Genomic DNA, 12,914 nt, shown 5'->3' with positions numbered 1-12,914 from the left:
CTACACATGATACTGGCTATATTACAGCTCTGAAGAACTCAGACGTTGTATAGAGTCATAATAGTTCTATGCATTAGGCCTTAGTAGCAAGCCTGCCTCACCTGTTAAATGGAACCTGTCACCAAGTTCATGCTGCCTTAACCACAGGCAACATAAACTCAAGACAGGTATGCACATTCCAGACATGTACCCTGTTTCCTTGAAAATAAGACCTATCATGAAAATAGGCCCTACTCTGATTTTTTTGGGTGGCTTGAAATGTAAGCCCCACCCTAAAAATAAGCCATAGCTGTATTACTTTTAAAAAAAGGAATACTTATCTAGCAGGCTCAGTCTGGGTCCTCCTGCTGCTGTCCGGAGCTCCGCCGTGTGTCCTGCCATCCTCGTTCACCCACAGAAGATCAATTCCTGGTTATGAGATTCATAAATCCCACCTTCAGGAAGCAATGGCTCTGATTGGTTCTCGAGCGCTGCTCAGCCGATCACAGCAGTGCTTGATGGACCAATGCGATGGCTGTGATCGGTTCATCGAGCGCTGCATTTATTGGCTGAGCAGCGGTCGAAGAACCAATCACAGCCATTGTGTTGTGGAGGCGGGATTCATGAAATGGCCAGTCAATGCCACGGCTCAGCTTGTCGGAGCTCTGGAGAGCAGCGTGAGGAACATGGACCAAGCCTGCTAGGTAAGTATAATAAGACATCCCCTGAAAATAAGATCGAGTGCCTCTTTTGGGGCAAAAAGTAATATAAGAGAGGGTCTTATTTTCGGGGAAACGCGGTATGTCTAATTCTGAAATACTATGGCATGTCAGAATAAACATATTTTGAGGATCCCCTCTGAACAGAGCTTGGAGTCTTGAGGGTTGCGCCAGGTCAGATTTTCTCTGCCCGGATCACCTAAAGTGACAGCTCTCTTCCTGTGTCACTCTAGATGATGCAAACGGGAAAGGGTCAGCATGCCCCAACCCCTATGACTCCAAGCTTCATTTGGAGTGGATCTTCAAACTATGTTTATTGTGAAATGATGCAGCATTCCAGAATGGGACATACATGCCTGGAATGTACATACCAATCCTGAGTTCATGATACCTGTGGCTCAGGCAGGATGAAACTATTGACTGGTTGCTTTTAATGAATAGAGTGAGCCAAGACATTCAACAGGCTATGTATTTACAGCATGGAAAGATGTTTCTTACTTTCCCATTCCAGATGTGTCCCTCCTCAAGTTGTAGCTAAAATTAATATATTCGATGTATGGCACAAGATGTTAAACAAACATGACAAAAAGAAACTACCTTTGATGAATCCCATTAGAGATGAGCGAGCATGCTCGGTTGGGGCAATTACTCGAATGAGATCCCTCTCTCTACCCCCCTTTCCTCCCCACAACCCCCCACTCACCCCCACCTCCCCTTCCCCCCTGGATCTTTTCAGATGATTAGGCAGTTACTCAATAAAAGCGATGCTCATTTGAGTAATTGCTATAACCGAGCATGCTCGCTCATCTCTAAATCCCATCCATCGCCCAAGTGCTCGATGGAAGAGGCCATTGAAAAAATCAGTATGGTTTTTTTTTCTATTACACCATTATTTGCCCCTTAATCACCAGGACCCAAGGGGAAGGGGGGGAATTACCTGCAATTGTTCTTCCCTGCCTTACCTCTGAGCTGTCAGGTCCCATCCTTAGCTATTCAAGATGGCCGATGCAATCTTCAGACTACCCAATTCCCACAGTGTATTGGGAGTGGTTAGACTATCAATGCACTATGCCTGCTCTCTGATTGGCTAGAGCTGCTCACATGATGAGCTCTGCCCAATGCATAGTGTGCATTGTATGGCTAAAAGGGGTCCTGGAATTGGCAAGTCAGAGAAGTGGCAGAGAAAAACAGCTGCAGGAGATATACCACCTCTTTCTCTTATCCAGGGACAGAAGTTTGTCCCAAAGCTGGATGAGTTTCTTTAAGGGTGGACTCATCTGTATCCATGTTTTCTGTTCACTATCTTTATATTGCAAAGGGTTATATACTACATTGAAACCACTTTCCAACAAGACAGTGCAGATATAGCAATCTCACCTGGGCCCTGGTACCTGAAGGGACCCAAAGGCTCCTCTGACACCAGTATGGCAAATAGTACATGATTGATTCCAGGGTTCCGTTATTGACTTTGCACAACAGCCCAGGAGCTTTACACTTCGCCTCTGACTTTCCATATATAGTGCCATCTTCTTCATGGACCCAATGTGACATAGTGGGCATCCTGCGGTCACCTGCAATCACTGCATTTCTGAATTTTGAATGTAGTTACGCTTTAAAACTCTGTTCACTTGCTTCCTTATTTATTCCTATAATAATATATAACCAGCCTGGTTCCCATAGAGCCGTAAAATATATATTAAGTTATTACATATGTTGTTATTATATAGACAGACATCTATTTTTCTAGGTTATTTTAAATAGAGAAATGTGCTAATATAATGTAGTCAGCATGAGAGGCTGGACATCAATGTCTGATGTGTGCAATTAAAGATATATGTGTTCTAGTACTTTATATGTCTAAGTAAATACATTACTGTATCATGTTGTTATACTGACTTTCATTTTAAAAAGCAACTCCGATTAAAAAAAAAATCTGAAGTACAGTAATTATAATTCTTGGGTCGGAATCACATCCAAAATGGCAGCAAGGTTTGTCATACACCTTTCTGAGACAGAAGATATATCTTGGATCATTACATAACTAAGAAGATTTTCTGACCGGGATTTTTGAAAAGTTGGGTGACCCCGTTGGGAGTTACAATGGAGGCCATATTGGGTGTTACCTAGCTTCCCTAAGAAGATGTTACTATGGAACAACTGGAAAAAATGGAAGGGGTATTCTGATTTCAGCAAAAATGTTTTTTCATTGTATAATGCAAAGTTAACCCTTTGCAATCCAATTTTGGATTCAGAGTTTCCTAGGGGGCTTTCTCTTTCTGCGATTTTACAATGGCGCCATCTGCTGGCTAGAGCCAGTACTGCAGTATGTGACATGCTGGAGAGGCCCCCCAACAACAGAGCTGCCAGTAATATGCAGTAAGAATACCCTGCCAGACGTCTTCCGACATCGCAAGCTGTACAGCCTTCAATCAGAATGTCTTTAGATGGCAGACAGTGGATTGGAAAGGATTAAAAGGGGTTTCTGGGCAAAAACTCAGGATAGGTCATCAATTGCTAATCACTGGGTACAAACCACTCAGGATCCCCAGCCTTAAACTGATCACCCGACCCACTGTCAGTGTAGCAGAGCCAGATGTCGTCATAGGGGCGGGAGTGGAAGTACCCTAGCTGGTTTCACTCCCATTGAAATCAACGTGAGCTGAAGCCACTATTACACTTCCACCTCCGTATCCGGTGTCGGAAATGGAAGTTATAGATGTGTTATAACTGTTTTAGCTTCCACTGATTTCAATGGAAGTGAAGCCAGCTAGGGTACTTCTGCTATGACGTACGTCTGGTTCTTAGTGATTCACGATCGATGACCTATCCTGAGAATGGGTCATCAATAGTGTTTGCCCGTTAAACGACTTTAAACAGTTTCCAACATACAGTACTGTCTATATCAATTAATTCAATCGCTGAAGATCTCTGCTTACTATCATTCAATATCAACCCTTACTGTTTTTGTCCAGTGAATAAAAACCTGTCCTGGTCATGTCATCACGTTGTTAAAGTTACAAAGCTGTGTCAAATAACTTTGATGACATCATCACACGACCAGGACACATTTTGATCTACTAGAGGTAAGCAATGGTCCCTGAAGATGAAAGGAAGGAGAGATCAAGAACATTGAAAGAAATGAACAGAGAAAGAATGAGGAGGTACCCAAGAGAAACAGGAATCTTCTTCTGGTGGTCGAGGTTTTACTAGTAGAGGCTTCTGTTGCTAGATGAATGATGAATGTCCGCGGAACCCTCCTGAGACAGTATGTCACCTGACGACGTTGGGGAAGGTTGCGTTTGGCTCTAGTCATTTTTTCTTTCAATGAGTTGTTCATTTTTTTCGCCTATTTTGTGATGGCACAAAAGAGCCTATAAGCAAGGTGCCATTAGTAAAACACACGTGTACGAATGTTTCTCCCATTTCGAACAAGGTGAAATGTCATTTAATGAGTAACCTCATTCCTGTGGCAGACAAGTGATTGGCTCTGCCATCATGACAACGCACCTGCCCACACAGGTGTTAACTAGAGATCAGCGAGCACCCAAATGCTCGGGTCCTCGTTATTCGAGTCGAGCTCTTCGTACAATTTGAGAGCTCTACTCGAGTAACGAACCCCATTGACTACAATGGGAGACTCAAGCATTTTTGTATGTGGGGATCTCTCTCTCTCGCCAAAAAATTTGCCAATGACTTTCGCTGCGTCACGGTGGGGAGGGGCCAGAACAGGCACGTCATTGCAGGGAGGAGCCAAAAACTGTGGCGGGGTAGAACACGGCTTGATGCTCGTTCAAGTAATGAGCACCATCGAGTACGCTAATACCCGACTGAGCATCAAGCTCGGCAGAGTACGTTCGCTGAACTCTAGTGTTAACCAGTTTTTGGCAAAATATGGTATGTTCCCCTTGTCTCACTCCCAATTGCCCCGATCTTGCTCTGTGCAACTTCTTTTATTTCCTTGGGTTAAAAGAGGCTCCGAAGGAAAACATTTTGCTGATGGTGAAGAGGGGGAAAAAAGTACTAAAAGACATCAATAATGACGATGCTTTAGGCAGTTTACAAAATGTTTGGACAGATATATTGCTTCAAATGGACTGAAGGAGACTGAAGCTTCAGCATGTACGGATGAACAGACTATGTGTAATACATGAATTCCTGTTTGTTTCGGGTGCCCCTCATATATTGGAACATTGTATAAATTCATTGCATAATTAATAACTCTTTTTTGGTGCAAGTGTACCACTTCTTTAAAACGTTCATGGTAGGGAACGAGTGAAAATGTGTTCTTACAGGTGATGGATTATACAGTACATTACAGTAGTCTATTACTGTACCTTGTAGACGTGTCTTACATCTCTGTGTCCATGTATATCACATTGCTGATAATGTACGGAAACATGATCTGAATGTGTGTTACATGTTTTCTATGTTTGAGTCATTTGTTTAAGAGAATCTGTCAGTTCCTATGAGTCCCATAATCCTTGGAGTCAGTATTTCAGGTCCTATGAGTCCATAACTTTTGTTTATGACTCTTTCCGTGTTTCCACGAAAACAAGACACTGTCTTATATTAATTTTTGCCCCAGTGTGTTTTTTTTCCAGGGGGTCTTATACCCACCTAGCCCGCGGCATCTGGGTCCCTCGTGCTGGTCCCAGCACTGTGGCAGGCTGCAGTGTAATCCTCAGCGTTGACACAGCACTCTCTTTCTGATGACAGGGTCAATACCCCGCCTCCAGCCAGCGAGTGCTGTGATTTGATCACGAGCGCCATTGCTTAGTCAATCAGAGTCGGCGCTCAATGAACCAATCACAACCTTATTCAGTTATGATCGAGCGCCAGCTCTGATTGGCTGGGCCGAGGGACTGAGACGCCACCGGCTAAGTGAGTAATGCAGTTTTTCATGTAGTTTAGCTAGGGCTTATTTTCAGGGGAGCACTTATATTTCAAACCCCCCTCATCCACCCCTTCCCCCGAAAATCCATATTATCAGGACAGGGCTTGTTTACATACAAGACCTTGAGTTTTCCTCTTCTACCAAAAATTTTATTAAACTCTTTCTTAGACTATTTTCATATATGTTGGGAGTATTTTAGCAACAATGCAAAAAGATGCAAAAAAGAAGTATACAACACAATATAACAAACTTTAATTTGACATTTAACGCATTGCCTACCTTGATGCAACAAACTTTAAATGAGGGTCAATAACTACAGATGTGTCCTTCTTTACCTTTCTCTCTTGGCTGGACATGTTCAGATATGTGTGGCGGGAGATAATGGGCTTTTCAAGGCAGCATGATTCTGTGATCCTCTGTTATGAGACATGTCAAACATGTTCACATTACAAGATTTGAACAGAGCCTTAGTTATACAGATGCTATTATAGCATCTAGAAGGTTGTCAGTCAGCTTTCCTATTACCATGAAAAGCAAATCTGTTTAGTAATGCAGCAAGGTTATGGATCATTGTATAACTATTAACCCTTAAAGACCAGCCATTTTTCAGTTTTTCATTTTTGTTTTTTTTTGTCCACACATTCCAACAGCTAGCTCTTAACTTTTTTTTTATTTTTCTGTCAAGCTGTGTGAATCAGTATATACAAGTTTTTAATCATTTTTTATTACATTTTTTTTAGTGGCAGGGTTAAAAAAAACCCTGCAGTTCTGGCATTATAGATCTTTTTTTTTTCTTATGGCATTCACAGTGCAGAATAAATAAAGCAATATTCCAACACTTTAGGAATGCCAATTACATTTATTTAAATATTTTTAATATGAAAAACGGGAAAAGGGTATTTTTCAAATTTTTATTTTTTTCTAATATTGCAAACATTTTTATTAAACGTATTGTTACTTTTTTCTTCAGTCCCACTAGGGAACTTGAACTTGCCCTTGTCTGATCACTTATACAACATATTGTAATATTTCAGTATATTGTATTGCTGTAGGAATCCTATTAAGCCCTGGCCTAGTCATGGCTTAATAGACAGAAATCTGTAGCAGACCTAGTAATCTATGGAGACTTAGGAAGCATTCACACAGCATTTTTTACAAGGGATTTACATCACTGCTACCAAAAACAGCTTTGTGGCGAAAACCTATAACAGAAATAAACAGAACCATTGACTTGCCATTAGTGAAACAGACTGGTTCTAGTACTTTCTGTTTGGAGGTACCGTCACAGTGCTGTTTTCAGCAGTTGTGATGGAACCCCCTGACGTAATCCCAAAGCATAGCGAAAAATTCTGTAGGTATGCTCCCTAAGGGCTCATGTCCACGGGCAAAAGAAGAATTAAAATCCGCAGCAGATTTTAACTCTTCTCCTGCCAGCGGATCCGCACCCCATAGGGATGCATTGACCACCCGCGGGGTAGATAAATACCCGCGGATGGTCAATAAAAGTGATTTAAAAAAAATGGAGCATGAAAAAATCTGGACCATGCTCCATTTTCGTGCGGGTCTCCCGCGGGCTACTATTGAAGCCTATGGAAGCCGTCCGGATCCGCGGGAGACCTAAAATAGGAATTTAAAAGAATTTACCCATCCGGAGCGGGCGGGGAAGGTCTTCTCTTCCTCACGGCCGGATCTTTCTTGCTTCGGCTTGGCGGATGTGCCCGGCGCATGCGCGCGGCACGTCGGCGACGTGCCGCCGGCGTGACGAGTTCATCCGCCGGCCGAAAAAGAAGATCCGGCCGTGAGGAAGAGAAGACTTTCCCCGCCCGCTCCGGATGAGTAAATTCTTTTAAATTCCTATTTTCAGCGCTCATGTCCGCGGGGCAGGAGGGACCCGCTGCAGATTCTCCATGTAGAATCCGTAGCGGGCCTGATTTTCCCCGTGGACATGAGGCCTAACAGTTTACAGTGGAAGTGAAAGATAATTGCCTCAAGGCGCAACGACTCCAAAAAATGGTGACGATGGTAGGATATGAAGATTTTATTAAATGAGGAGTAAAACCAGCAGGACATAAGTGTTTCGAGGAAAAACCTCTTCTTCAGTAAATGCAGGAGCATGACATGCTGGATATCTACGGTGAGTATTTAAATTGCCATGCCAGCACAGCCAATAGGGAAAGTATAGGGAAAGAACTAGGCTACAGGTGTGGCTCCTGGTGACTGAAGATTAGGATCCAGTAGACTCTGCTATACACCGTCATACTCATTTAATAAAATCTACCACTGGTCTTCAATGAACTTTATACATCCACCCACGGAGCAGCTCCACCACTTTCTTTTCACCCTTTATAGTTTGGACCTCAAAGAAAGTATCAGGACAAGTCTTGAAGCGTTGTGGCAAGGACCCAGCAGGAAGCTGTAAGAGTTATATTAGCAGCCATTGTAGTCTTTACTCAACTTTTTCAAAAGCTGATATAAGAAAAAGGCAAATGTAAATTTAAACAGCTTGGCAGGGAAAATTCAAGAATATATTTTCAGCTGTTTTTTACATTGACTCAGACATTAAAAGTCACATTAATATCGATGTCACCTACTGTATGTAGCCCTAGTAGTTTAGGAGGTGACATAAAGGGGCATAGCACCACCCCTAGCCATGGTCATGTCTGATGTTGTAGATTTCACTTGAATGGAAATAAGCTGCCATTCCAAACTCAGCCCATGAGGATGAATGGCGCTGTTCCTGGGGAAAGAAGGAGAACCTTTTTTTAAAAAAATCTAGTTATCCCCCCAAAATTCATGTTGTTAACACCCCCAATATCTATTGTGAATGTCATGTCAATGTCATCTAATTAACAAAGACTTAACGGGATTAATTTCTGTGTTCACTTTTTTCTCTCAATGTAGAGCGCTTCATTAATGAGTATGAAAAATTGAATTCTAAGTTTTTAGATATTCTAGATTGTAAACTCTGGATAAGGTTAAAATATTTCCTCCCACAACCCCCTACCCCCCCAAAAAAATTTTTTTTTTTTTTTGGGGGGGGGGGGGGGGGTTGCTAAGATTGAGATAAACTGCCGATCATCATTATAGCACTTGGTTTTTATCTAATCCGCCTGTTCACAGTTTCTTCAAAAGCTTCCACTGAAAACTGTATGCAGTGTGCTAATTACCTTGTGAACATGAGAGCAACTAGTGGAGTGTGGTATAATACATGCAGAATAACAAGAATGCTATAGAACTGGGTAAACATCTAACAAAGACCCGACTACAGTATGTTGAGCTAAGGCTCTGGTTTACAGACTCTTTCTAGGGGGGGAGCGCTTCGGACAATCACTTCTTTTAGGGAACTTTCACACAAGATGGAATAGGCTGCATGGTGCTCTGTAAACCGCGGTAAATTCGGCACCAAAATCTGCAGGCTACCTGTAGATTTTGATGCAGGCTTAAAACCTGCCTTCAATTCTCCATCAAACTCCACAGTTAATCCGGCGGATTTTGGTGTGGTATTCCTCAGCAGTGAATTTGGCTTTGCCTTGCGGCGCAATTTTATACAGTGTGAAAGGTCCCTTTGAAGGTTCGCCAGTAGAAGCTTCGTCAGTAGAAGGTTTGCCAGCAGTAGCAGGATATTCCACTGCCTGGACCCTCAGTGATCAGCTGTAATCTGTAAGGGAACCTGATAGCAAGTATTTCGTTTCCCTGCAGTGCCTCCACAGGGAAAATGAAGCATTACATGTTGCCTAGTAGATTTAACAAACTGTCTGTATAATGCATGGTCCCCCAGAGCAAAAGGTTTCATTTTAGCATTTGCATTACGGCCATAAGACCTGGATCTCTCGAGTTGAAATTAACTTAATTTATATAGCCATAGGCTTCTGCAGGGATTACATTTCGGTTCAGGTGGGCTGGGGGGTGTTTCCAGGTGTTACATATGCATTTTAGTGAAGCCAAGCAAAAGGTGGCCATGCACATTAGATGGAATAACCGTTTTAGTTCATATTGGCCATTTCAGTTGGCCATACATGTTCAACAAACAAAAGATCTTTCCTTGAATGAAAAATCTTTAGTTCAACTATTGGCCAAAAATTTGAAACACAGTTAACTTTTTTCTAGACATTTTGGTTGAAATTGTCCATTTTCATCAAGTTTAGTCTATTGTGTATGGGTGCGATAAAGCACCATAAAGCAAACTCCCCGCACCCACATATTCGAAGACTTTAAAGGGGTTGTCTCACGCCGAAACGGGTTTGTTTTTTTTTTCAATAGGCCCCCCGTTCGGTGCGAGACAAACCCAAGGGATGGGTTAAAAAAAATATATATATATTACTTACCCGAATCCCCGCTCTGCGACGACTTCTTTCTTTCTTCTTTAAGGTGGCCGGCGGGATCTTCACCCACGATGCACCGCGGGTCTTCTCCCATGGTGCACCGTGGGCTCTGTGCGGTCCATTGCCGATTCCAGCCTCCTGATTGGCTGGAATCGGCACACGTGACGGGGCGGAGCTACGATGACGACGCGGGACCAGCTCTCCGGCATGAGCGGCCCCATTCACCAGGCAGAAGACCGGACTGCGCAAGCGCGTCTAAAAACGCCAGAAGACAGCGAATTTAGACGGATCCATGGCGACGGGGACGCTAGCAACGGAGCAGGTAAGTGTATAACTTCTGTATGGCTCATAATTAATGCACGATGTATATTACAAAGTGCATTAATATGGCCATACAGAAGTGTATAACCCCACTTGCTGCCGCGGGACAACCCCTTTAATACTTCATTACAGGAACTCTTCATGCTGGCTACTCACACAAATGGAGTTATCAAGGTGTAAGAGAGTAGGAGGAAAGCCTTCTTCCGATGCCTATAAGCCACAAACATGCTCTTTGTATTACATTATTGTAATGTAGTAATAAAAATGTGCAGATGTAACTGCTGGCATTTCATTTATGATGGGATATCAATCATTTTCCATAAAGTGATGGTACGGATTGTGTTTTTGTAAATCCTGCCAACCAAGCTGGTCTTGTAGAGGACTCAAGTGAATGGCATTTAATATCGAGCAACATAACACAGGTGCAGGCGTCGTGACCTTATTTAAATGTCGGAGCCAAGAAACACCGTTCCCAGTACAATTATAATTTAATTTCATATGCCTCTCTTGCAAATCTCCTGATCGATCACTGATATTAACATTAATATCGTATTACCCCTGAGCAAACGTCAGCTTTTAGAGTGATACGGATCACCAACTTTCTATTAGAAAAGTTACAGGCTGAGCCATATGCCGCACACAGCCAAATTAACATAAATTAATGTGTCGCACAAGGATCTGCGGAATAGAGGTTATTGCTGGAAAAGAGTATTTCTATACAGATCAACCTGACCTCAATTTTATGGATTCTGCCGAAAACTACTAGGCATGTCTTCCTGGAAGAAAAGTGGAATTCAGCAAAAAATTATATACAATATCTTTTTTTCAAAAAGGTCTCCTATTTTAGTACAATTATTTTTATTAAGTAGAATTAAACAAATGTAAAATAGAGCGGGGTTCCTTTGGATAGTCTGGAGAGATTTGTAGTGCGAGGTTAGAAAAAGAATCTGGGCAGAGCAGAAGGGAAACCTATGGCAGGGGTGGCACACTAATGTGCTGTGTACTAAAGGACGTGATTAAACAGATGTGCAAAAGGTGCTACCGGCAGGGGCGTAACTATAGAGGATGCAAGGGATGCGGTTGCACCCGGGCCCAGGAGCCCATAAGGCCCCTCTTCTCCATATAGGGAGCCCAGTACTATGAATAAAGCATTATAGTTGGGGGCCCTGTTACAGGTTTTGCATTGGGGCCCAGGAGCTTCAATTTACGCCTCTGGCTACCGGCCTAGTACACCGGTCAACAAACATCAGGTTGGGTGCCAAATCAGAACAGGAGCGGAGTCCTTGTGGTTCATTGAAAGGGTAAATCCTTATTTTAAACTAGCAAGTAACGTGTTTCGAGGTTCGCAGACCTCTTCATTAGACAGCTGGGTAAACAACTTTTTAATATCTAACTTCCTCCCTTCCACAATACTGTGCTCTACTGTACTATCATAGTGGAGTTGAAGGGATTGTCCGGTTACTGGGCAACATTCCCCTATAGCACCCACTATGCTAAAATAACAAAAGGAGCAAAACGTAGCCCTTCTCTGCTGCCATGATCCAGCACTGAAGCTGTGCTGTGGTCCCGGTGTTTGTTGTAGCAGATGATGTCACCAGAAATCCCTTGACTGCTGCAACTAATCAGAGGCTGCAGCATCACCATTCTGAACTCCACACATCATGACAACCAGGATCATTGGCTGCAGGTAACATCCGGTGACATCATCTGACACAGCAAACACTGGGACCATGGTGGGGCTGTAGGACTTGATCGAGGCAGCCGAGAAGGGGTAAGTACTGCTCTTTTTGTTATTTTAGGGCAGTAGGCCTTATAAGGGGAATGTTGTCTTGTAACTGGACAACATCTTTCATCTATATAGTCTTTACGGAAGAAAGTCGTGATGCACAAACCATCCACACTGGGATAATGACTGGGCCTTTGAACCTAACAAGATGGTACTCAGTCACTGGTTGCCTCTTTGGGAAATCTCCTCTCAAGCAATCATAGCTCAGCAGAAAAAGGATGGTTCACATGTACCGAAATATTCCATTGGCAAAGAGAAATCTGAACCAAAATCTGGATTTTGCCATGGATTTGAAAATTGGCTAAATTAACCCACCAGATTTTGGTGTGTATTTTGGCAGCAGAATGCTCTGCTATGTGTTGTGTTATATTCCAGTATGTGTGTAAGCACCCATAACATCTTTCTTCCTCTTCTTTTAAAGAAGCACACACTTGAACAATCAGTTACAATGATTCTCAGGTGGTTTATGTATTACACACAGCTTTCTCGCTCTCCCACTCTCTTCAGTATTCTTAGCTTCAATTGAATGTCTTGTCTCCATTGTCTCAGATATGGTGCCCGTATGCTTGGTTAGGCCTTAGTCACACGGGCGTTTTTTCACGCGATTTGCGCATCGCATGACGGATGCGCATGCGCAAATCGTGTGACCGGCGCCGAAAAATCGGCCCAAAAATCGCCCGAAAATCTGCTCCTAGCCGCGTTTCATTAGAAACGGGCCGGAGCTGTCCAGCGCATTGCATTCAATGGAGACGGCAATACAGCGGCTCCATTGAATGCAAGCGCTGCGGGCGAGTGTGGGATGAATTGCCGGGAAGGGGTTAAATATATAACCCCTTCCCTGCAATGCATCCTGAAAAGTGAAAAAATAAAAAAAATGTATGTACTTACCTGCT

The sequence above is a fragment of the Eleutherodactylus coqui genome, chromosome 8 (genome assembly GCF_035609145.1).
Source record: "Eleutherodactylus coqui strain aEleCoq1 chromosome 8, aEleCoq1.hap1, whole genome shotgun sequence".
NCBI classification, from domain to species: Eukaryota; Metazoa; Chordata; class Amphibia; order Anura; family Eleutherodactylidae; genus Eleutherodactylus; species Eleutherodactylus coqui.
Note: the sequence above shows the minus strand (reverse complement) of the source record.